The sequence below is a fragment of the Mytilus galloprovincialis genome, chromosome 8 (assembly GCF_965363235.1).
Source record: "Mytilus galloprovincialis chromosome 8, xbMytGall1.hap1.1, whole genome shotgun sequence".
NCBI classification, from domain to species: Eukaryota; Metazoa; Mollusca; class Bivalvia; order Mytilida; family Mytilidae; genus Mytilus; species Mytilus galloprovincialis.
The window spans coordinates 61,734,187-61,757,508 of record NC_134845.1 but is presented as its reverse complement, the minus strand read 5'-3'; the positions used below and the strand labels follow the sequence as shown (position 1 = coordinate 61,757,508).

General features: G+C 32.3%; 1 long non-coding RNA gene and 1 pseudogene across 1 annotated transcript; one reads left to right on the top strand and one right to left on the bottom strand.

The window, feature by feature from the left end:
* The first annotated feature begins 1,851 nt into the window (after window positions 1-1,851).
* LOC143043430 (uncharacterized) lies at window positions 1,852-11,266 on the top strand. Its single transcript, XR_012968381.1, has 4 exons — window positions 1,852-1,939; window positions 5,481-5,572; window positions 7,570-7,941; window positions 8,983-11,266. It is a non-coding gene; the product is annotated as an uncharacterized LOC143043430 (long non-coding RNA).
* A 3,312-nt stretch (window positions 11,267-14,578) lies between these two features.
* Window positions 14,579-19,865, bottom strand: LOC143043737 (putative oxidoreductase SSP1627; annotated as a pseudogene).
* Between the last annotated feature and the right edge of the window lie 3,457 nt (window positions 19,866-23,322).

The window sequence follows — 23,322 nt, the reverse complement described above, 5'->3', positions numbered from 1 at the left end:
GACTAGTATATATTTGTTTAGGGGCCAGCTGAAGGACGCCTCCGGGTGCGGGAATTTCTCGCTACATTGAAGACCTGTTGGTGACCCTCTGCTGTTGTTTTTTATTTGGTCGGGTTGTTGTCTCTTTGACACATTCCCCATTTCCATTCTCAATTTTATAGTATACTCAAACACATATGTCGAAGGCTAGCTGACAGCACCGTGGTAAGAAAAAAAAAGAATAAAACCCGACAAAATACATACAAAGATTTGCTAAAAACTAGGTGTCTAATACCTTATATTAACATTCTCTATGTTCAGATGTAAGATCAAAGAACTTTCTCATGACAACAAAAAAAAAATGGAATCATATATTTCTGGGATTCTGTTATGAACACACTTGTGGAGAACCACAATGATTCGTAAAATATCATTGAATGTATATAAAATGATAACAGGCAAAAACCTAAAGAACAAAAATCAATGTATCATGAATATCTGTACATCTATGTGTTAAATTATGAGCCAATCAAATAATCTCCAGGACAAGTACTGTCGATTTACGACAGGAAATAATGTTTTATACATTCATTTTCATATGCCTAAAACTACAGTGTAAAATGGTGTAGTTTAATTGATAATGTTACAAGCATCTTCATTAAAGGAAAGGTAAATTTAATTGCATTTCACTTTAAGTTATTATGTATCGTATATATTCATGTTAAGCTTTACATACTGTTCCATCCGGTCAAGGTTCATATACAGAATTATGCATACTGGCCATGGTTTCACATCAACAAAATATTGATAATATGGTCTTACTTTACATGCAGATCATAATCACAATTCGCATGTCATTATCCAGAATAATATAATTTTTGCTCTAACATGTTTTATCCATATAGTAGTTAAAAGCAAATAGATGAGTCTTTGTTTACACAAAGTTAGTTATATCCCAAAACATTGTGTAAACATTCTATTCAGGATACTGATGCTATTTATTTTCTTTGAAAGTTTTCTCATCTGTGATGTCAAGTATTTCGGATATTCCTTTTATAGTTATTTTAATTATCATGAACTATACAATGGATGCATCTATCCCTTCGAATTGGAGATAAAGGATATTACAGATACAGTTAGGTCGGCTTCATATCTTGACTTACATCTAGAAATTGACAATGAGGGTCGGTTGAAAACAAAACTTTACGACAAAAGAGATGATTTCAGCTTTACAATTGTGAACTTTCCATTTCTAAGTAGCAACATTCCAGCAGCACCTGCATACGGGGTATATATCTCCCAATTGATACGATATTCCCGTGCTTGCATTTCCTATTATGATTTTCTTGATAGAGGGTTACTGCTCACAAGGAAGCTATTAAACCAAGAGTTCCAAATGGTAAAGTTGAAATCATCCCTTCGTAAATTTTACGGACGCCATCACGAGTTGGTTGACCGTTATGGAATAACCGTTTCACAAATGATATCGGATATGTTCCTGACGTCGTAACTACAACCCCCTTCCCTTTCATGAATGTGACCTACCGAATTAGACTATTTACCGGATTTGTAATCACATAAGCAACACGACGGGTGCGACATGTGGAGCAGGATCTGCTTACCCTTCCGGAGCACCTGAGATCACCCCTAGTTTTTGGTGGGGTTGTGTTGTTTATTCTTTAGTTTTCTATGTTGTGTCATGTGTACTATTGTTTTTCTGTTTGCCTTTTCATTTTTAGCCATGGCGTTGTCAGTTTATTTTAGATTTATGAGTTTGACTGTCCCTTTGGTATCTTTTGTTCTTCTTTTATATACTGTTTGGTTTTCCTCTAGAGAATCAAGATATAGGTGGTAATATTGTTTATCGTTTATATTTGGTTACGTTGAACATAACTGCTCCAGTCAAGTCATCAATCGTATACAAGACGATTGTATTTTTGGATCATCATAGAGGGGGAAGGTGAGTGTGGTTATAAGATTTTTTTTTCTGCTTCTGTCAAATGATTTGACAAGTTAAACTCCTTCATTCCTTTTAAATCGTCATGAAGTAACTCATATAGTATTCATTATTTGTCTATGATGTATGCAATGCGCTTTTCTCTTTGTCTGATCTTATCCCAAAAAATTTTATGAAGACGTATGACTGTCAGTTGGGAATTTTGGCAGATAGCTTTGTTTGGTACAAACACAAACTTGAATTCATTACTACATCCAACATGTGTACACTGATTATTGTTGTATTAAAGAAACAAAGAGAGATGTATAACTAAAATCACTGTTATTAAGTTTCATTTTCCTTTTTAAGTACATTTATTCAAGTGTTTAAAACTGATGATTGTTAAAATTTGATCGTAATGATTGAATACCAACAAAATGATGTTTCTAAGAATAACAAGTCAGTTTTTCTGTTATAAGGAAGTTTTTTCTCTCTTTTTTCAATTTTCCTTCAGATTTAATTGTCCATTGAAAAGTATCGGAAATATATGATTATGTCGACTGTGATTCATGAATAATCTTTTTTGCAGAAAACATAACTTTAAACTGATGCAACTAAGTATGAAACTATACATTATGTTCCAAACTATGACATCTTTATAAATAAAGGCAACACTATTATACCGATGTTAAAAAGTCATAAATCGATAGAGAGAAAACAAATTCGGTTTACAAACTCAAACCGAGGGAAACACATCAACTATGAGAGTGCAACAACAACAATCGCCAACATAGATAGAACCGAACTATTTCATAGCAACTGCAATATTCCTGATTAGTACAGGATATTTTATGAAACATGGGGGATTAAACCTGGTTTTTTTTGGTAGTTAAACGTTCCGCCTATATGACTTTGTTAAAATAAATTGCTAAAATAATAACACTAAGTGACAAAAATATATTCACAAACACACACAAGAACACCAATTACAGAAAATGCCCAATCAAATATTAGAATGGGCGCCCCAACATCGAACTTTATTAGAGAACATATTTTGAAATAACAGCTGAATGACGCCAACTTTACCAGAACCAATGATCTAGATATTATAAAAATTGCCCAGTAAAATCGTTTATCGGTAATTTGTACATAATTCCTTTGATGTGTACTCGCTGATAATGTCAGTATCAGTAGACTGGCCGTGATATAAAAATTATTGGGTTAGTACGCAAATGGCATGCTCAAATTCAACGCAAAATGATCTACTTTCCCCCTTTCATTCACAAAATTGCGCGTGATTATTTTCGCAAAAAACGCTCGATTTTTTTGACGAATGAAACACTAAGTCTTGTCATTGATCGAAACTTTCACAAAATTAGTTTAGCCTTTTTGAACGATTGTTGTGAAAATCAAAATGTGAACAGAAAATGTATAGAAAACTTGATAGATTTAGAAATCTGAGTTTTTATTCATGATACAATAGTATATACCAATACATAGCCTGGTGCTGTTCCAAGTGGTGTTTCTTCTTTCTGCTTCTTGGGAAGTATTTGTTTTACCTGTTCAGTCACTATGAAGTGTCACAATTACTATTTAGACGCAACACATAAATAGTAACCAAAAAGGTACCGCTATCGCACGAAAGAAGCTAGAAAAAATGAAATGTACGCATTTTCGACATTTTTATGGGACCATCATGATCATATACAGTTTTAAAAGATGTGGATTTAGTGTGAATATAAAGACAGATATTCATAAAACAAAGAACAAAAAAGTTAACATATTCAAAAGGAATCTAGGATAAATTTAAAAAGGGGAGGGGGAAACTCTAAGTTTCATATATTTGGTCCGTGTTGAAAATTAGTGAACATGACTTTGAAAAAAGCAACAATTTTCAGCTAACAGTTGAGTGACGTCTATTAAAGTGTTTGAAATATGAAGTCGACAAGAAATAAGCTTGTTAAAACAATTCACAGTCAGCTTACATGAGGGGGTGGTGGGGGGAATACCTCTTTTGTGCTAACTTGTTATGGCCCTTTTCAAGGTGTTGTTTACTGTTGTCTGGTATCAATTAAAGCTGTTCACTGTTTTCGACCCTGTTTGTTAACTGTTATCAGCATTTTTGCATTTTTTGTTAACTGTTTTTGCCAAAATCGAGGTGTTGTTAACAAGTGAACGGAACTTCTATTGTCTCCCCCCTTTTTTACATTACCTCCTATAGTAAATGTCTGCTTACGATGCTTTCTTAAAATTATTTAAAATCAATGTGATCGTTTTCATGGTGAACACTGAGCGATTTATGACAAGATAAATGGAATTTTAATCACTAAACTAAGCAAAATATAATTATAATTTGTCGTTGAACTACATTTGTATAAAATGATGACAAATCTGATCGTAAATTTTCTGACTGCTGATGCTTTGTGAAAAATAAAGAAATCTGACTTACCGGTATGCTCCCTTTATAATTGGCATTGTTAGAGTCATGTCCAAAGCAGAATATTAAAATAAAACGCATGCATTAATTCATTTTCAATACTGTGTGCAAGAGAATGCCATGTTTACTGCACTGTGACAAAATTTCGAATGACGTAACGCAGCCTGTGACGTCAAGTGTGATTCGCCATCATTCGACGCGAAAAAGTAGTTCGTTTGTTATTTTCTCATTTATTGCAGTTATTTTTTTTTTTTAAATTACCGATAAACAGAATAAAGGACTTTTTGTTTTTGATACTGACTTTATCACAGTAAAATATCAGGTGAGCCCGAATTATTCTATATATATTTATGAATTAAGTCAATTGTCTGCTCATCAAAAACATGCGAAACTGTTTGTCCTATTCACGATTGTTTACCTTTGAATGAGTGTTTTCGCAAATATAAGGAATTTATGCATAGAAAAAAAGACATGTTTTTTCTTTCTTGTAGTATTAATTACGCAATTATATTTAACGCTTCAGCTGTTTTATATATTGCCATATGGGGGCATTTTGCATTCAAATATAGCATATATATTTACATGTATTGGTTGTGTCATTGTTGAAGGCCGTACGGTAACATTCACAGCTTCAAAATGTTGTCCTGTATTCGACAGATAGTTGTCAAATTTGAAGTGATCAAAAATAACCTTACCGCCTGGTCATTTTTTAATTTTTTAGTCCTTGATTGATAAGTTTACTTTTAATTTGAAAATAACATTTATTACGTAATATTATGAACATGTCTCAAATAAAACACTAATACATATTAAGTGCTAACAACTTATATGATACAAAATGATAAGAAATACTAAAATGCATTGGTCATTTATCATATGACCATTGGAAAATGTATGTTATAAAAAAAAAGACCAGAGATAGGTTTCGAAATGTAATTAAAAAATTGTGTTTCGATGTCCTTATAATCAAATTTTTATTATAAATATAACCGCTCATGTGACCGCCAATCCTTGTTGTGATACGAACAAAATCAGAGAGTATAAGTATAAGTTTGTATACTTAATCAGATAGCATAAGTTTAAATAAGTATACAGATTTAGCAGGAAGTTTTTATCATTTTGTTTCAGGTTCCTCAAACTCCTACTTTGAATCGGTGAATTCATATTGTGAATCAACAATTATATACTAAGTGTATAGCCAGAAGTTCAATTGACAAACGGTAAGGTGTAAATCATAAACGCAGTATGTAAATGTATCAACACAACCAGTCGCACTCCTTTTGGAGTGCAAAAAATTAAATAAATGCATGTTTTTTTAACCTTGGTGCATATTTTAAATCGATTTAAACAATTTGAACATCGATGTATATTACTGTCACCTTAATCGAGCAGACAAGTGAATATAAGTTCATTTTATTATCGAATACTTGTAGATTACACAAGTAAAACTTGCCAACAAAGTATTCTACGTAATTTCTCTACAATAAAGGTATAGCTTCCGATATCAATGGTAATGTGTTAGTCGTATATGATTCCCGCTATGAACAGCATATTTTGAGACAGACATTATTATATGTAGCTATTCTGAAGTATCTCCATTATTTATGTTAAACTTGAGGTTGGTTGTGATGAACTTTTGCAAGGCTCTGTTATTTAGATGTGATGAATATAGAATAATGGCGTTTTTGTTTTTCCAAGTGACTCTATTAGCAGGAATAGCAAGCGTGTCTATTAGGGTGAGCTGATAAACAAACTGATGAAGTCAGTATCGACAAATAAAATGCCATCATTCTGTGTATCTGCAATTTTGATGTAACTGTTCTTTTTTTGTTGAGAATATGGATTATAATGGTAAAGTTCGTATTACTATTTTACGCGTACAAATATAGTTAAAATAGGTCATCCTTTGTATCAATAAAGTCACGTGCATTTCGTTGATAAATTGACGCAGATTGACTCGAACAAGCGACAATGATGCACTGATACATAACTTCAATGCCAAAATTTTGCGAGTATCAAGTCCTGTCCATGATCTAAAAAATATATGGCTGTACGATTTAAAGGAAAGTGTAAATATGACCCGGGGAAACAATTTGTTTATGTTCGTTATTCACGAATATAGTGTGGACAGTGTGAATTTTTGTTTTATACCCCTTTCAAAATTATTTTTTCATGTTTTATGCCTCAAATAGCAAGTAGGGGGAGGATATTACAATGTTAAGAATCTGTGTCATCAATTTTAAAATAAAGTAGTGATTTGGTCAAGCTGAAAAGGTCAAAAATTAGCATTTTGGAAGCTGTCAAAAGATATCTAGACCCACTTCACATAAATTTGTCTATATTTTTAGTAGCAGCTGATAAAATTTTCTATAATTTTGATATAATTTGGCCCAAAATTAGTACAACACACTGTAAAAATATTTTTGAAAAGGCGTAGGTGGGATTTTTTAATTTTTCATTTATTGTCTAAAAGAAATGCACTACGACAATTGTGTTATAGGACCAAATTCTTAGAACATTAACTATGAACGTGTGAAATTGTTACCTATTCACGTGTGAAATTGTTTCTGCACTATTCAATTCTAATTGATTTAATACAGAACTTCAGTAATTTAGTCATACAATTTTAATAAGACTGATGACATTACTTATTCCCACTAAAATCAGGAAATTAAAAAAATGCTGTGTTGTCTATGTACATTATACTGTTGTGTTAGTCTAATATATGTGATGCAGTATCTTAATCAAGAAGGTGGAATGTACAAATTGTATTATTTTTATTCAATGTAAATTTGAACACATCGAAAAAAACTAACTTCTACATCAAATATGGTATACGTTTGATTAAATAACTGTTCAGTTTTTATATGAGATTATAATTATGATATTCCATTTGTCAAATTGATTAAAAAAATCTGTTTTCAAAATGGCTAAAACGTTACTTCATATATATGTTTTAACAAAATGTGAAGCGTAACTAAATATGTAACTTAATTTTCGACTTAATGTTTTACACCTGGACTGATTATATATTTATTGATGAAAATTAATTACACAAAAACAAAACGAACTCAAACTCGAAAACAATTGTCAAATTCCTGACTTGATTCATAATATGTATATAATTTAATATATTGGAAGTCAATTACAATTTTAAATTCATTGCATAACACATATAATCCATAGTTGAGTTTAACTGATTGCAACTTTATTGCAGGCATCTTCTACTTTCGTAGTTCCCTCCTGTCTAGGAGCACCATGAACGCAAACTCCACAAACCAATACATTTGTGACGATGGGAATTTATTTGGAATGAGGAAGATCACTTATTGGGAAATATACGGTGTAAAACGTTTTCCATACCGTGGAAAGCGTAAATTTACCCCTTTACTCAGCCAATCCTTAGATGGAGGAATGGTAATTTCAAATGATGTTTTCGGACTAACAATCCGACAGTTTGAACGAGTGTATAAAGCTTGTTTAGAAAGAAGGAAGAGAAAAGAACAGTGGATAATAAACCTTAGATATCCTGACAAATCTTCAAATGAATATCTGGAATATTTACAGAATTGTACTGACAGCAATACAGGTAATCATTATCTACTTTGTCTAGAACCCCAGACGATGACGGCGTCTACTAGATTTTGTTGTAATACAAATGAAAAACCAGTCTTAAAAGGGGAAAATAGTCATAAAAAAAACAAAAGACAAACAGACAACACCATGACCATTAGGAAACGAAAAACAGACATCACCCTGGCCAAACATAGGAAAATGACAAATTTGTAATGAAGATATCAAAATAATGCACAGGAAACAAATAAATGTAAAGCAGATTCCTTAAGGGAGCAACCCAACTACTTCCGAGTCCGAGTCAGAATTGTTTTTTCCCGCAAAGTGTGAAGTTTGAACTTTAGTTTTTCAAGGCTATCATTCAAATTATTTTAGTTTTCAATATTTCACACTATAAGGTAATTGAATTATGAATTTAGGATATTTTTTTCGTCATCTGCTCAGCCAGATATTATTTTCTTCTTCATCAAACTGAGATTCAGAATATTTATTTTATAATAAAGAAAATAACCCCACTCTTCTTTTTTTTTAAGTTAAATGGTTGTTCCCTAACAAAAACCGGATATTTAGCACAACTTTTTTAGAATTTTTTATCCTCAATGCTCTTCAACTTCGTACTTGTTTAACTTTATAGATATTTTCATATGAGCGTCACTGATGAGTCTTATGTAGACGAAACGCGCGTCTGGCGTACTAAATTATAATCCTGGTACCTTTAATAACTATTAAACAAAGGGATTCTGGTATGTAACAGGTTTTGGTCTTTTATCAGCAACTACGTACTTTATTTGGCCTTTTATTTAGTCTACTAAAGACTGACATTATTTGAAAGTAACAAAATAATAGTTAGTTTCACAACAATATTTATATCTGTGAGGTTTCAAAAATGTATACGTCAAACTCATAAATCGATAATAAACTATACAAAACTATGTGTCAATTGTGTGTGTATACTACTCAATACTAACCTTCCATTAAGCATGATTGCTTATAGAAGATAACTTCAGTTTACGAACGGCATTATCATAGATCGGTAAAAATATGTATTGTTTTGTAGATGACTTCTTTTGGATCGAAAATAATCCTAGAGAGAAATCCCTTCAGGAACATTTAGTAAAAGCAATTGGTACTGAAATAGATATACGAACGAGACAACGACTGTTCATTTTGAAAGATATTTTTGACAATGCACTATGGACTTTTGGAACAAAAATATCAAGTGGAAGTTTAGCAGAAGGTCTTGATTTACCAGGAAGTGACATAGATATAATGTGGGTAAGAGAAGACGCAGACGTAATTCAGAATATAAGTAACATTAAACACCCAATACAACGTACTACATTCGTTATGGAAACAGATGTTGACTATCCGGGATTTGTTAGACTCAGATTTGTAGCAATAGAGCAAAACAGTCTCCTCAGAGTAATATCTAATGGTATACCTGTAACCGAGGAGAAGGTTACCAAAAAGATAATCAAACTCAAATGTAAAAAATTGTTTGCATCAGTTAACGGCTTCATTGATAGTAATAAACAATCGACACGCATAAACCCGGTATTTGTACATGGTCCTTGTTTATCAGACCAACAACAGACGATTGATATTGCATACTGCGTTCGGAGTAAATATCTACCGTACAGCGTAATTCCATGGGCATCACGTCATCGACGGCAATGGCCCCCTAATTTAGTAATTGAGAGAATTATAAATTATGGATGTTTATTAGTACCTATAGGACCTAAGACTTTACCAGATAACGACATTCTATGGAGATTGTCTTTCTCTGTTGCAGAACAAATGCTTATACATTCGTTCAACTTCACTCAATTATTATGTTACGGTCTACTCAAATTGACATTGAAATGTATCGTTAACACAAATAATAATGTCAAAGATTTATTGTGTTCCTACTTTCTGAAGATGACTTTATTCTGGGTCTCGGAGGAAGATGATATTGATACTTTTCAGTTATCTAAATTGTTTCATTGTTTTGCTTTATGTCTAGATAAATTAATATCATGGGTAAACATCTGCTTTTGTCCGAACTATTTTATACCTGAACAAAATATGTTCTTAGGAAAGATCAATCAAAATAACAATAAGATACTACTTAGTGTACTTGAGAGTATAAAATTTGGAGGGATAGGTGGATTGTTAACAAATTTATTTCAGCATGAAAATACAACTCACCGTTTATTATATCCAAAGTGTGAATCTTCTTTTATTATGTTAGACTATCTCTTCTACAGGATAAATGCAGTAACAACCCATCCAACTAAAATTCAAAGCTGTTATAAAGTACGTACATTTTGTGAAACATTCATTAAGTCAGAATCATCTTCATTTACTACAGGTGTATGTCAATTATATTATGCTAAAGCCAGTCAATATATATCACAACTACTACCACCTCTAAGCACAATAGAAAACGGGTACAACATACGCAAATGTTATCATAGACATTTACAAGATGGCACCAAGACAGATGCTGCTTCTGGTTGGTTGTTATACGCGTCGTTTTTTTATGTAACGGGACAGTTCAATGTTACACTAAAACTTACTGATTATGTTCTATCAAGATTGTCACCTGATTTAGCGTTTAATTGTAAAAAGCAAGAATGCGAAGTACATCTAAATAGTTACAGGCAAAAATTACATCATACAATTTCATTGAATGACAGGATGAGAATAGCTATAGCAGAATATATAACATACTTAAAGCACTCATCATTAATACCACAGGAACTACAGCTGGAGGTAAAAGACGGTCTCTTCGCAGTCCCATCTATTGTAATGTCTCACTGCCTCAGATATTTATGCTATCATCATAATGGGGATACTTTCAACAGACAACAGGCATTAAGTTATTTAACAATGATATCAAACTGCAGACCATTAAGCAAATTATCGAATACATTTACAATACTTGGAGTATGTCATGAGATATCTGGTCACAAGGACAAAGCTTATCATTATTATGAGGAGGCTTTGCAATGTGATGATTTGGTATGTCGGTCATTAAATGAAAGGATGTCTAAACTTCTAAACGTGTGAAAAAATATAAATGTAGTGAGAAAATTTTATTGATCCTTACGTTGATAGTGCAGGCCCAAATCTATGCACTTGTGATATAGAGCAACAATATGCAAGCGGTGTTAAGTCATTCTCTACATAGATTATAACACACGATGCAAGTTTAGTGATACAATGTAAACCATACTTAATATATACTTTCTCATATTGAAATTAAAATATAACAAAATATATTCGCTTGAAAAAACAAAGTGAAGTCAAAACTATTTCCTGAATGATTCGTAATCACTATACTAAATTTTTATAAAGTTCCATATAATTAATAAATATATTGAGATATATAATTATATACTTCTGTTTACATGTATCAACTATCAATACATATCTAGTGAATGCATTCTTAAAAGGTAGAGTATTTTATAACAATGACCGACGATTCTATTATGACGACCTATTATCGTCAACCAATATAATCACAATATATCTGCCTTCAGCGCAAACGCAGTAATACACAAAACGACTGTTCCGAGTTGCGACCAACTTATTTACACTATCAGATATTCTAAATTTTCGACATCAAAACCCCCAGCATACGTAGGCCAATATTAAGATACAATATATATTTATCTCTATTCTACATCAAAATAAAAAAATCGGTTCATTTCAATTTATCTTTCCTGGTAAAATGTCATAAAATGAAAAATCTGCGAGATGATATTATTGTCAGGGCATGGCAATGTAACAAGGTGACATCACAAGTATGTTTCCGTAAACAAAAAAATAAAATGAAAATACAGAGCGCTTTAAAGCTTATTGTACGCATCAGAACGAACAAAATTACAGTGCAAGCAATCATATAAGTGGAAATGCAATTAAAAAAAATAGTAATTGAATTATATAATATTTTTTATATTATCAACATTGGGTAATACGGAACAGCCAAAACAGTATCGTATGTATAGGGCTTTCACGGTTAACACAATAACCGAATCTGTCCTATTAGAATCATTCAGGGTAATAAAACGAATATAAATGCCCAACTCATGGTTAAATGACAACAAATCTACGGCTGCCATGAATGATTTCTTAATTGTGTATACGATTGTGGTGACGTCCTGTCAAAACAAAACACAAAACACAAAACACCTACAACTATGACAACTATGACATTACACAGCCCGTGCCAACACATCCAACAACTACTATTAACAACAATTTGAAACAACAACGAACAACAGATTGGTCAGATATCTTGATACATTTGAATATATCCCTGATAAAACAATCGATAGAGTATTTATAAGATGATCATGTGGTTAAAACTTATTTTGCTAAACTTTTTGTTTGTCTTTAATTTTCGAGAAAATATAATTTCCTGTTTGTAGAAAGATTGAGCTGTCCCCTGTTTATTTGATTAACTGTGGTCAATACTTTTGTTCTGTCATGAAATTGCGTAAACAAGGCAACAAGAGTTACACTTGGAGAGCATTGAGGACCAGAAATTCATAAAAAAAAATTGGCCAAGTCTAAGTAATTCAAAAATTCAAAGTTGTGTTTATAGTTAATTTATAACTATGAACATATCAATGATAACTCAATTAAACACAAAAGTGCTGACTACATGTCTGGTGATATATACCCTCAGGAAATTCAAACTCCACCAGCATTGGTTGTAAATAAACTCATCATAGAAACCAGGATTGAAATTATATATTTACGCCAGACGCGCGTTTCGTCTACAAAAGACTTATCAGTGACGCTCGAATAAAAAATGTTCAAAGAGCAAATGATGTACAAATGAAAATCATTGAGGACCAAACATTTGTAAAAGTTTTGCCAAATACAGTTAAGGTAATCTATTCCTGAGGTAGAAAAGCCTTAGTATTTCAAAAATTAAATGTTTTGTTGACAGTTAATTTATAATTATGAACATATCAATGATAACTCAAGTCAACACAGAAACGCGGACTACTAGGCTTGTATTACCATCGGGGAATTAAAACTCCACCAGCAGTGGCATCGACCCAGTGTTTGTAAATATTTTCATCATAGAGAACAGGATTGAAATTATATGTATGCCAGATGCGCGTTTAATCTACAAAAGACTCATTAGTAACGCTCGAATCAAATATTGTTGAAAAGGCCAATTAAAGTACGAAATTGAAGAGCATTGAGGACCAAAACGTCCTAAAAGTTTTGCCAAATACAGCTAAAGTAATATTGAATGTCTGGAAGTAACTATCAGCCACGTTTGCCTATCCTCCAGGACCCAACACAGAATAGGACAAACTCTATAAGATTCCGTGGCTCATATGAAGGGTAGGTGCTTCATCAGGGGTCCTGACCCAATCCTTCATATTGTACTAAGCTTTGACTACCGATCTAGTCAGTATTTCTTTTAAGTTCCGATGTCTACTATATGCCACCATTGGTGGTTTTGGAAATAGCTCCCTACATTTCGTTTGGTGTAGCTCTGTATGTCAAGGATACCGGTGTTCCTGAACCTCAACCCTTTATGTACGACAGTATCGAGAATAATAATTTCTTCGTCTGAAATTTCATAAGTAGACTTTAATAAAGGGTGATGATCATTTGCTATTTTAAAAAAAAATGCTTAACCTCTTCTCGGGATGAATGATCTATTATAAATGCATCATCTCTATACCTTCCGTAAAATAAGATCTTATTTTCATACTTATATTTTTCAACAATTTCATTGATACCTTCGAATGCTCTAATATCACAAATTTCTGGGCTGCATTTACTTCCCATACTAGCGCCTATTTTCAGTACACATTCTCAATTTCATTGTCTTAAACCATTTTTTACTTTTATCAACAATCTTACAATCGAATATTTGAAAGCATGTATCTAAACACAGCGTGTTCAAGCCAAAAAAATCGTATACTTGCATATCAAAGATCTCAGACGTATTTTCCTGTCCAAAGAAATGAAAATCTCCATGAAAAGGGTAAATTTTTTATCATCAAGATTACACGCAAGTTTTTATATTTTTCATCTAAAATGATGATCTTCTATGAATTACATTGTGATGAATCTTGGTACTCAAAATGCTTCTGTGATTGAAATAATGTGCAGTACACATACATGTGTAGGGATATTTTACTAATTTCAAAGTAATTGACATGTGTATTATATACCATGTAGATTGCAACCGAAAAAGGCTATCAATTTCATCAGATGCATTCAGAACAAGAGCTCATATAAACTCTAATGATCGTAGACTCTAGAACTGTCATCAAATAAAACATGGACTGGTTCTACAACAAACTACGAACGATGTTTTCATCTTTGAGGGCTTTTATTTTCCTCGGCTGGTTTAAATTTTCCTTCAATTTATAATTTTTTTTAAGAGTATGGAATAAATATCGGGTACATGTACATGTACGTATCTTAAAAAAACACTGATAACAAAAAATCATGGTCGATAATGTAGATGAAACATGCTAAGAGGGCTATTCCCTATGTCACACTTATATAACATATAAAAGAGGGACGAAAGATACCAAAGGGACAATCACTCATAAATCTAAAATAAACTGACAACGCCATGGCTTATATAACATATAATTGATACGTCAATGCTCAGAAAACAACAATTATGTCTAAAATGAAAAGAAAAACAAATGTTGTATTAAAAAAGTTTTCATTTTATAATTAAAGTAATATTATGTCAAAGAATGATATCACTATTAAAAGAAAAAAAGATGCATTGATAGGTTTTTTTTTAAATATTGCAGAAAAATGAAAAAAAAATTTAAAAAACGCATGAAGTTGTACTTAACCTTTAGTCAAACGTTCTTATAAAAAGAAGACATGGTATGATGACCAAAGGGACTCTCCACAAGAGACCTTATGACACATAATTTAACAGATATAGATCACTGTACAGCCTTCAACCATGAACAAAGCCCATACTGCATAGTTTTGTTTGTTTTAGAAATGACTCGGTCAATTATGTAACGATTTCTTTCATTGGAATTTATTGGCTTATCTTGTTAGTCTATTACGTCAATAATATATGTAAAGCTTACCGATATATATCCGAAATTAAGTTGATGAGTGTCACTTTATTATTCACTTAACCAAAAGAAAACGGAAAGTATTAAAAAAACAGGGAAAACACTTATTATTATGCATACCTCTGGATCGACATGTTTGTCTGCCGTATCCGGGACATTGACACTTCCCGGTTGGACAACGGTTACTCGAATTCCCAGCTTACACACTTCCTGTCTTAATGTCTGGGAGAATCCCTCCATGAAGAACTTGCTTCCGGTGTACACTGCTAGACCAGGAAATCCCTAAAATAATATGAGTTTAATATCTAAATGTTAAAATAGCAAAACAGTGAAAAAGATATTTAAGATAGTTAATCAATAAACAGCATTGAAGTTTTCATATTTTGGCATATTATATGTTGATATCGTTTTAATTAAAATATTAAGATATAAATTAAAAACAAAACAAAAAGTATGGTAACCGATTAAATTTTTAGGATAAAAAAACGCCTGTAGAAAATTGAAAAATATGGTCACTATGTAAAATATAGTATCTTCATTGAGATAAAAAAAAAAAAATCATTCAAATGAACTGCATTACTGTTAAATGAAGGCAACAGTAGTATACACACTAGGTATGAGAGGAGAACAATGTTAACATCGACAATTGGATCTTTTATATAAAAAAAACAACATGAAACCATCAATTACTATCAAAGATGGCAAAGCAATACCATAGTACCTTAATAGGTATTGTGTGGACATGTCCAGTTGGTGGTACATACATGTTTGAAATTTTCAGTTGATCTTTTTTGTGTTTTGTTCATAAGATAAGAATTGAAAGGGAATATATCATAGTAACGAAGCAAGCACCATCTTTAAGTTTTATTTCATCTTACGGGCATAGGCTAAAATATAAACTAACTAGTAGGTAAAAAAAAAATCGCAATCATTTTTGGGAAATTCAAATAAGTACATAATAAGCCAATAAATACATTTGATTATTTAATGTCACAATTGGTCAGTTCCGTGATTTATATAATTTTCGCCTTTTTTAAGAGATAGCTTTAAGTAATTTGACTAGTGATATTAAGATTGATTTAATCATTTTCACTAGTTATATTTAGATTGCCGTAATCAAATTGACTTCTTACAAACTAGTCAGACCACAACAGACCACAACAGACCACAACACCATAACACATTGTATAGACAATGTAAAAACATACCCTCTTGCCTGAATCAGACGATATATTCACAATGTGACCTGACTTACGCTTAACCATCTGGTCTATAACTGCTCCGACGCCATTAGTCAATCCCTATTTAAAATATCACAGGAAATATACTAAATAAACAATGTACTTACTCCATATCAAGCATTATAATCAATATTGTCAAATAACTTTTACTGATCATGTTGATGCCTTAATTTTTTTAATGTAGTTGGATTAAACACAAACATGGCCAATCCTTGTTATGGATTCTATTCATATTTATACGAAAAGGAGATACGAGATTCTGCGTTTATTTGATTGGCTTATCCAGCATCATGTGATGACGTTTCATCCTTTTCATTGGCTATTTGTTAGGACAAAGGTAAAGACAAAGTTTTTTCGTCCATTGCAACGGTAGTATGTGGATTCTTTGATAATATACAAACCACTTAAACTTTTCGGCTGAACATATTCTTGCTTGTCAATTGCTAAAACAAACATTATGAAGCGTACACAAGTTATTAAACTGTCGGAAGTTTAAGTTCGACATCGGAAAAGGATATGTCACATCATACTGGTATCGCAGAAGACTTAATCCACAGTTCGCTCGTAATTTTTAATTCTAAATAATGAAATTGTTGACCATAATAGAAAGGTTTAACCGTGCGTCATATATTTCAGCTTCTAACAAGTATTTTTATAGACTCACTTTACAATTTACATCTATCATTTGATCCCATTTATCTTCGTGTAAGTTTTTGACCAGTGTATAATACCATGCTCCAGCATTATTGATCATTATATCGACTGGTCCCAACTCTGTTTCTGTCCTCCTCACTAGCTCCTTAACCTAAAAGCATAAGACGCGTATTCCGGATCATTTCCGGATACTATAAATGGCTACTGAAAATTAATGGGAATATTCAAATAAAAGACCGATACCATTTCTTTATATTCAGGAGAATTGGGAGGGGCAGGTTTTTCTCAGATAGACCACCCACTCTATCTATCCCAATGTATCTTTTTTTTAGCACCTCGTCAAAATATCTTCACATCTGTTCACAACAGATTCCTGCTTTTTAACAGTGTTACAGAATATTCATATTCATCCTGTCTTATTTATTTTCAGCACTTACTAAATGTCAGGATACTAATTTTCAAAATTCCTCTCAGACAGCAATCCGACAATACAGAATAAACAGACATCTAATCATACCACATCTTCATGTTTATATCTAGAAATTATTCATACGGTCTCAAGAAAAAAAAAGATTCTGTATATATTGTGAATGTCCTCAATTGATCCGAATTGAGAATAGTGGGGAAAAAACTTACAATGAGCTATCAAAGATTTGCCAGCAATACCAAGTTTCTAAAAGGACAAAAACATGAAATGCAGAATATGCTGCGAGGTCTATCGTACATGTATGTCGACCAGAGAATCCCATGTATTGTGGGTTTTGTGATATTTTTACATTTTTCTATATTCTTGAAATTGTATGACATGCATAACGTTAAACGCCTTTTTTATGAAATTTTGGAACACAGTTAACGAGCGAACCGGTTTAAGTTAGATATGGGTTAAATATCAATTATTCATTCTTGATTATTATTCTTTTTTTATTATATTTTGTTTATTCGCGCATTTAAATGTGATGTTACTTCATCACTTAACGGTTAATTATTGGAGAAGTTATCTTACATCGCTTCTGACAGTAACATCTGTTTTGACTTGAATGCAAACTCCCCCGAATTCCTCTATTTTTCTTTTCACATCTTCTAGTTTATCTACCCGTCTGGCGCCTAATGCGACTCTAGCTCCAGCTTTAGCTAATGTTATTCCTATAGCTTCTCCAATTCCACTGGATCACCTGTCACTGTGACAACCTTGCCATCTAAACTTTTCCTTTCTGTTAGTAAAGAAATATCCAAACATTTTACAAATGCGTGTGTATAGATATTCAAAGTGCTGTGTCACAGTCAGAAGCACGTTTTATCAAATTGAATTGTTTAACAAGACCAAGTATATAACTTATGGTGGTAACTTACACCTCGACTAAAATTAATTTGACTCGTTTAATTTTCATAAAATTTAGACAAAAATATTTACTTTGACCCTTTGAAAAATATATGAAAATTGGTCATCACCGAAACACACGTTGCATTTAGCACAGAAGTGAATCATTTTTCGAACAGCATAGAAACAATTAAATAAACTCTAGGTTCATTATACAATCAGTCAACTAATAATAGAATACGTGTGCTGACAGTCTTGTAAATCGAGACATCCTTTAATACTAGTGTTATGCTAACCCGAGCATGCTAAAGCTTTGCTGGTAACCTTCGTGCACGTTTATCATGCACATATGTTTTTAAAAAAAATGAGATGTTGGGAAATTTAGACCCTTCCGCTTCGACCCGTTGTTTACTACTGTTATCTTTAAATTACTTTTTAGATGCTCCAGTTTTTACACGTTACATCCTGAAATACATATTTACATAACAGAATCGTAATTTACTTGATTTCATTCAGACTATAGATATCCCGCTATCTGCTACTTGTGAAATATTGCTGACTGGACCGGCCTTCAGTACATATGTTTTTTTTTGTATGGGTGTTGGTATCTTAGTTTAATGAAATTATAATTATCAATTATGATAATTAACAGCATGAATCGAAAATCTATCATTATTATATATATATTACTGTATTTACAAACATTCAGTCTATTCACATCTTGGATGGTATATATATATGTATTTCCCTTAAAATTCGACTATATTATTTTCTTTATATAAATCATCATTTATTTTCAATTAATAAAATTTCAACTTTCAACTCTAAAATCTGCATAGCAAATAAATGTCTGCATTACACATGTTACATAACAAGAACTTATGAATGAAGTGCTCTGCACACAGGAAGTCACGGGGGGGGGGGGGTCTCAACATGGGATTTTGGGTACAGGTGTGCAGCTGGGATTTTAAAAACACCCCCCATTCATATATTGAATAATTGTGAAATCCCTACCTATACATATATTTCACAGCGAAATCATAACCCATTCATATATTTATCAGCTCAAATAGTACCTATATCGGTCAATTACTACCTATTGATATATTTCCTCGGTAAAATTGCACCCCATTGATATATTTGACAGATCAAAAAAGGGACCCATTCCAGCGGCACATATGTATATACCTTTATATAGGAAGAGACCCCCCCCCCCCCAGGAAGTAAATAATATGAAGTTTTATGTACACACATAAGATATTGACGTGTGTGTAAATAAAAATCAATAGAAGAATATCACTCTTCAATTGATCGTAAGAGTTTTCCTTCAAAAGGGGGAGCAAATGATGATATCAATCATATTGAATGGAAATAAAAATAAACAGACATTACAACAGCCAAACATGCGATGAATAAAGGGGTGGCGAAAATAACATCTACAAAACACTACACAGAAAACTAGGGCCTAAAGAATATGAACCCTACCAAACGACAAATAGTGATCGGAAGTGTTTGATTTATCTAATTGTCTATACATGATGTAATACAACATTTAATGTTAAAGATGAAATATTGCTACAGAAAGAACACAATTAGAATTCTGCAGTAATTATGTTTCCATTTATATATAGAGCAATTTACCTGATGTCATTGTAGTTGTTTCCCTTTCTCCGTATATTTGTTTATGGAATGATAATAAATTCTAAATTATGTGGTTATAACGGAATACCCAAATATGCCTTGAAAAACAAGATAACCGAATTGAACTACAAATACTACCATTAGATTTATACAATAAGTTTTATGTCCCATTTATGGGCATTATGTTTTCTGGTCTGTGCGTCCGTCTGTCTGTTCGTCCCGCTTCGGGTAAAAGTTTTTGGTCGGGTTAGTTTTTGATGAAGTTGAGGTCCGACTTAGTACACATGTTTCCTATGATATGATCTTTCTAATTTTATTGCCAAATTAGAGATATTCACCCATTCACGGTCCACTGAACACAGAAAATGATAGTGCGGATGGGGCATCTTTTATTTAAATTTACATTGAAATAATTCAATAATGTGCAAAATATGAATACTACAACATTTTATTGTTTGTATTTTTTTTACATAAAATGAAGATGTTGGAGTACACTTCAATAAAAAAAAAAAGCAACCAAACAGAAATCTGACAAACACATTCACATAAAGGTTTCAACTATTAATGATATATTTATAAATGTTCCGGACCATATGAGCATTTGGACTATACGCGTATGGTCATGACCATATGGGTATATACTCATATGGTCCGACCGTACGCATATGGTCGGGGTAATTAACACTCTGTTACAGTTTACTTTTAACATGTTTAATACTTCTAAACTATTCATATGGTATGACCGTTCATTAAAAAGACGCTATCATATAGGTAATTTTATTATTTATATAATATAAAAAAGAGAGGCTAAATAAAAATTAGAAGTTTCACATAGTTAATTACACTTACTTGTCAACACTATAATAAACACATGTTATACCGATGGTCATTACCGATTTGTTATTACGAGTGAATGGCAATATGTCGACTTAAAATAATTCCAAAAATTTCTTAATGAACTGTTACACAAGAAGTCACTGGAAAGTAGCATAGTTTATTAAAGTTGTCTTGTGAATATGTTGTATTGCAGTCATGTTACGATATTTGAGATCTAGAGCTTCTTAAAAACACCGTAGACATATCGGAATGGCCCAGGACCTCGGTATCACTGTACACAGCTAAAAAAAAGGCTAGCTTTTCACTCGCAAACAATAGATGCAAATAAAAAGAATCGTGCACATCTAAGACTTGCAAATGCAAAAAAGCTATGATACCGTGTGGAAGTAAATGTCACATCAAGCCTATTTGTAAGAATGTAACATGTGTTATAAGCCATGAAACAAACTATGGTATCAATATATGATAAATTTACGTATATTTTAATTATAAAATAATACATTGTAATGTAACAATCATTGTATTTTTAGATAAAGTTTTTGTATTATTGAAACTTTTATAATGTAATTTACTTAAAAAATATACCTATATGGTCCAAATACTCATATGGTCCGACCCATTAATAACCAAACGAGTATTATACTCATATGGTCCGACCATACGCGTACGGTCGGACCATATGAGTATACGCATATGGTCATGAACATACGCGTATGGTCCAAATACTCATATGGTCTGGAACATAAACATTGTGTCGAGCGATCCAGTTGTAACAAAGCTAACTATTAATATAAACTGTTATCTCAGAGATATGTCTTGTATTTTTGTAATTTCGATAAATGTCGAAATAAAAATAGCAACACTTTTACATGCAAGTTTTGCAAATATTTAAAGGCAATGAACCATGACTGAAAGTATTATAAACAATCTGCATGGAAATAAGATGTGCCAATGCTAATACAACTGCATACCAAACACCATTTACTTTACTTAATTAGTTCCATTTAAACAGACCTAAACCCAATTTTATACATGTAAACTAAGCAATAAACCATAACTGAGGGGCTGGGTCAAATAATCTCCATAGTAATGAGATGTGCCAACGTTTATACAACTGCATACAAACTGTCAATGACATACCACTAGTGATTCGATATAAACTGACATAATCACAAACTAATACATACAAACTAAGCAAAAGATTGAAAGTCAATAGACCATGACTAAGGGGGTGGGCCGGGTACTTGTGTATACCCTGCCGACGACAGAAACAGCATACATATGTCTCGCTTTTTCACTCCGTCAAGTGAGTCAAAAGCAGAAACTGTTAAATGCTCTTTTAAGGCACAAGAGTTAAATCTCAATAATCTTATGCTGGGATCATACATAATAACATTGAAACAAAGAAGTGGGACCAATTACCCCTACTGCAAACGAAGCACTTGTTTGGCATATGAAATGCCCAGCTTGATATCTTTGATATGTCTTTATCATAGAACCATTTTCGAAAGACGTTATTTTTTCCTAAATACATATTATAACAACCTTTACGGTCCAAGCCAATATTTTGGGTTACCTTTAACGGTTAATCAAATGTCAAAAACGACATTATTCAGGTATTTTGGCATCAGTCTGAGTATTCATCCAAAAACTGTGTAAGAAGACATTGTGATGTTATGCTATTGTTTCAGAAAAAGGGAGAAGGTTTGGATCCATTAAAACGTTTAATCCCGCTGCAAATGTTTGCACCTGTCCTAAGTCAGGAATCTGATGAACAGTAGTTGTCGTTTGTTTATGTAATATATACGTGTTTCTCGTTTCTTGTTTTGTTTATATAGATTAGACCGTTGGTTTTCCCGTTTGAATGGTTTTACACAAGTAATTTTGGGGCCCTTTATAGCTTGTTGTTCGGTGTGAGCCAAGGCTACGTGTTGAAGGCCGTACTTTAACCTATAATGGTTTACTTTTTAAATTGTTATTTGTATGGAGAGTTGTCTCAGTGGCACTCACACCACATCTTCCTATATCCATCATTATGTATAACCAAATTCTGTTGGAAGTTAGGTAATGGAATTATTGATTTGTCGTATATAACCTTTATAATAATTACCTGCTTATGTAAACAATACCTATACATAAAGTCATGTATCACACAAAAGCTGCATAAGTAAATCAATACATTAGCATGCAATATGTATATTATGTGTTTATTAATCTAAAATCAAGTTTTCGTGCTTTCCTGGTCGATTGACAGAATGAAAAAATGTTTTGTTCTTGTTGCATTCATCCATCTTGCAATAGTTACAAGTCTGAGAAAACACAAACCGGTCAGTATCACATTGAATGCATGGAACGAAATACCAATTAGTGGCTTTTTTATAGGCAATTCGCAATCATACTTGTTCAAAAAGGAGATGGATTATCAATTGAATAAAATGAAGACAGTTTCAAAGGATGAGTTTGGAGGATTTATATTTCAACAGACAATCGGTATTCCAATGGGTACTAATTGTGCACCCCTGCTGGCTGATTTGTTTTTGTACTCGTATGAAGCAGAATTCATTCAGAACCTTCTAAAAGACAAAAAAAAAAGCACATTGCCAAATTCTTTAATTTTACTTTCTGATATA